Here is a 4,827-nt window from a genome sequence, read left to right on the forward strand (position 1 = left end):
TTAGCCGTACTTTGTGTTTACGTTCCATTCTAATTAGCTGTACTTTGTGTTGACGTTCCATTCTAATTAGCTGTACTTTGTGTTGACGTTCCATTCTAATTAGCTGTACTTTGTGTTTACGTTCCATTCTAATGAGCTGTACTTTGTGTTTACGTTCCATTCTAATTAGCCGTACTTTGTGTTTACGTTCCATTCTAATTAGCTGTACTTTGTGTTTACGTTCCATTCTAATTAGCTGTACTTTGTGTTGACGTTCCATTCTAATTAGCTGTACTTTGTGTTGACGTTCCATTCTAATTAGCTGTACTTTGTGTTTACGTTCCATTCTAATTAGCTGTACTTTGTGTTTACGTTCCATTCTAATTAGCTGTACTTTGTGTTGACGTTCCATTCTAATTAGCTGTACTTTGTGTTGACGTTCCATTCTAATTAGCTGTACTTTGTGTTTACGTTCCATTCTAATTAGCTGTACTTTGTGTTTACGTTCCATTCTAATTAGCTGTACTTTGTGTTTACGTTCCATTCTAATTAGCTGTACTTTGTGTTTACGTTCCATTCTAATTAGCTGTACTTTGTGTTTACGTTCCATTCTAATTAGCTGTACTTTGTGTTGACGTTCCATTCTAATTAGCTGTACTTTGTGTTTACGTTCCATTCTAATTAGCTGTACTTTGTGTTGACGTTCCATTCTAATTAGCTGTACTTTGTGTTTACGTTCCATTCTAATTAGCTGTACTTTGTGTTGACGTTCCATTCTAATTAGCTGTACTTTGTGTTTACGTTCCATTCTAATTAGCTGTACTTTGTGTTTACGTTCCATTCTAATTAGCTGTACTTTGTGTTTACGTTCCATTCTAATTAGCTGTACTTTGTGTTTACGTTCCATTCTAATTAGCTGTACTTTGTGTTTACGTTCCATTCTAATTAGCTGTACTTTGTGTTTACGTTCCATTCTAATTAGCTGTACTTTGTGTTTACGTTCCATTCTAATTAGCTGTACTTTGTGTTTACGTTCCATTCTAATTAGCTGTACTTTGTGTTTACGTTCCATTCTAATTAGCTGTACTTTGTGTTTACGTTCCATTCTAATTAGCTGTACTTTGTGTTTACGTTCCATTCTAATTAGCTGTACTTTGTGTTTACGTTCCATTCTAATTAGCCGTACTTTGTGTTTACGTTCCATTCTAATTAGCTGTATTTTGTGTTTACGTTCCATTCTAATTAGCTGTACTTTGTGTTTACGTTCCATTCTAATTAGCTGTACTTTGTGTTTACGTTCCATTCTAATTAGCTGTACTTTGTGTTTACGTTCCATTCTAATTAGCTGTACTTTGTGTTTACGTTCCATTCTAATTAGCTGTACTTTGTGTTTACGTTCCATTCTAATTAGCTGTACTTTGTGTTTACGTTCCATTCTAATTAGCTGTACTTTGTGTTTACGTTCCATTCTAATTAGCTGTACTTTGTGTTTGCGTTCCATTCTAATTAGCTGTACTTTGTGTTTACGTTCCATTCTAATTAGCTGTACTTTGTGTTTACGTTCCATTCTAATTAGCTGTACTTTGTGTTTACGTTCCATTCTAATTAGCTGTACTTTGTGTTTACGTTCCATTCTAATTAGCTGTACTTTGTGTTTACGTTCCATTCTAATTAGCTGTACTTTGTGTTTACGTTCCATTCTAATTAGCTGTACTTTGTGTTTACGTTCCATTCTAATTAGCTATACTTTGTGTTTACGTTCCATTCTAATTAGCTGTACTCTGTGTTTACGTTCCATTCTAATTAGCTGTACTCTGTGTTTACGTTCCATTCTAATTAGCTGTACTTTGTGTTTACGTTCCATTCTAATTAGCTGTACTTTGTGTTTACGTTCCATTCTAATTAGCTGTACTTTTGTGTTTACGTTCCATTCTAATTAGCTGTACTTTGTGTTTACGTTCCATTCTAATTAGCTGTACTTTGTGTTTACGTTCCATTCTAATTAGCTGTACTTTGTGTTTACGTTCCATTCTATTTAGCTGTACTTTGTGTTTACGTTCCATTCTAATTAGCCTTACTTTGTGTTTACGTTCCATTCTAATTAGCTGTACTTTGTGTTTACGTTCCATTCTAATTAGCCGTACTTTGTGTTTACGTTCCATTCTAATTAGCTGTACTTTGTGTTTACGTTCCATTCTAATTAGCCTTACTTTGTTTACGTTCCATTCTAATTAGCTGTACTTTGTGTTGACGTTCCATTCTATTTAGCTGTACTTTGTGTTTACGTTCCATTCTAATTAGCTGTACTTTGTGTTTACGTTCCATTCTATTTAGCTGTACTTTGTGTTTACGTTCCATTCTAATTAGCTGTACTTTGTGTTTACGTTCCATTCTAATTAGCTGTACTTTGTGTTTACGTTCCATTCTATTTAGCTGTACTTTGTGTTTACGTTCCATTCTAATTAGCTGTACTTTGTGCAGAGAAAAGGGAGACGATGCGTTCAGCCATTTCCCTTTTTAAAGTTTCAAGGGGAGTTTTTTTTTTATTGAGAATTTTTCAATTTGCATAACAAAACATTGCTGGGGTTTGATCAAGTCCCTTGTTTAGCTGGATAAAGTGCAATTACACATAATAGAGAATGTTTTTTTTGTATTCAGATGACTATGGAGAGAGATTTCCCTACACGCTCCTGTAAGGCCTTACCTCAAGCCTCTCCTGGAATGTCAAAGACCAGCTGTGTTCTGTATTCTCTGTTCTTAATTCTAGCAATGAGGGCCGGTACTGTGTAAAATAGTTACATTTAATCTGGTAAAACTGCGGTAGTTCTATTGATTCTGATGAAGGTTATTACCGGCCGACATGACATGATTTTAATGTCTAGATAAATTGTCCTGCTCACTGGTTAAGTTCTTTATTTCTCTTGCTGCCATCTCACGACCCAGCACACTTGGGTTGTACTAGCTCTAATTTTGATGGTAGTGAGGATCATCTTTATGTTCTTGCTGTACAGATCTGTGTATGTTTTGAGAGGTACTATGTAGGTAGATTGAGGCTTATTGTCTTGAAATTACAATAATGATACAATCGTGGGAATCAGATACATGGCTGAGAAGCTAATTTAGAATACATTTATTGATGACAGTCTAAAACCCAACCAGTCTCTTGACGCCTTTGTAAAATCTACATCTTACAGGAGACTAGAGGGCGAATGGGTGATATAATGTCCTCATTGGGAGAATGTGTGGAATGAGCTCATATGCAGAAAATACTACTTTGTGTAATACTACTTTCAGCGCCAGTGCTGAGTTTAGAACAACACCAGATCATATTAAATATTAAACAGGATCCCACTTACGTAACTGGCAAAAGTAAGCATTTTTCTTTTTTTACTCATTAGATATGAATCCAGGACAAGTAACTATTTTACCGACCATAGGATACTGTTGTCTGATCTGTCCCTCCGTGCCTCTCCCTCTTTGTCTCTGTCCCTCCGTGCCTCTCCCTCTTTGTCTCTGTCCCTCTGTGCCTCTCCCTCTTTGTCTCTGTCCCTCCGTGCCTCTCCCTCTTTGTCTCTGTCCCTCTCCATCTTTCTCTGTCCCTCCATGCCTCTCCCTCTTTCTCTGTCCCTCCGTGCCTCTCCTTCTTTGTCTCTGTACCTCCGTGCCTCTCCCTCTTTCTCTGTCCCTCCGTGCCTCTCCTTCTTTGTCTCTTTCCCTCCGTGCCTCTCCCTCTTTGTCTCTGTCCCTTCGTCTCTGTCCCTCTCCCTCTTTGTCTCTGTCTTTCCTGTCCCTCGTGCCTCTCCTTCTTTGTCTCTGTCCCTTTGTGCCTTTCCCTCTTTGTCTCTGTCCCCTTCCCTCTTTGTGCCTCTCCCTCTTTGTCTCTGTCCCTCTGTGCCTCTCCCTCTTTGTCTCTGTCCCTCTGTGCCTCTCCCTCTTTGTCTCTGTCCCGCTGTGCCTCTCCCTCTTTGTCTCTGTCCCGCCGTGCCTCTACCTCTTTGTCTCTGTCCCTTCGTGCCTCTCTCTCTTTGTCTCTGTGCCTTCGTGCCTCTCTCTCTTTGTCTCTGTGCCTCTCCCTCTTTGTCTCTGTGCCTCTCCCTCTTTGTCTCTGTCCCGCCGTGCCTCTACCTCTTTGTCTCTGTCCCGCCGTGCCTCTCTCTCTTTGTCTCTGTCCCTCTGTGCCTCTCCCTCTTTGTCTCTGTCCCTCCGTGCCTCTCCCTCTTTGTCTCTGTCCCGCCGTGCCTCTCCCTCTTTGTCTCTGTGCCTCTCCCTCTTTGTCTCTGTCCCGCCGTGCCTCTACCTCTTTGTCTCTGTCCCGCCGTGCCTCTCTCTCTTTGTCTCTGTCCCTCTGTGCCTCTCCCTCTTTGTCTCTGTCCCTCCGTGCCTCTCCCTCTTTCTCTGTCCCTCCGTGCCTCTCCCTCTTTGTCTCTGTCCCTCCGTGCCTCTCCCTCTTTGTCTCTGTCCCTTTGTGCCTCTCCCTCTTTGTCTCTGTCCCTCTGTGCCTCTCCCTCTTTGTCTCTGTCCCTCCGTGCCTCTCCCTCTTTGTCTCTGTCCCGCCGTGCCTCTCCCTCTTTGTCTCTGTCCCGCCGTGCCTCTCCCTCTTTGTCTCTGTCCCGCCGTGCCTCTCCCTCTTTGTCTCTGTCCCGCCGTGCCTCTCCCTCTTTGTCTCTGTCCCGCCGTGCCTCTCCCTCTTTGTCTCTGTCCCGCCGTGCCTCTCCCTCTTTGTCTCTGTCCCGCCGTGCCTCTCCCTCTTTGTCTCTGTCCCTCCGTGCCTCTCCCTCTTTGTCTCTGTCCCTCTGTGCCTCTCCCTCTTTGTCTCTGTCCCGCCGTGCCTCTCCCTCTTTGTCTCTG

This window comes from Oncorhynchus keta, chromosome 34, assembly GCF_023373465.1.
Source record: "Oncorhynchus keta strain PuntledgeMale-10-30-2019 chromosome 34, Oket_V2, whole genome shotgun sequence".
NCBI classification, from domain to species: Eukaryota; Metazoa; Chordata; class Actinopteri; order Salmoniformes; family Salmonidae; genus Oncorhynchus; species Oncorhynchus keta.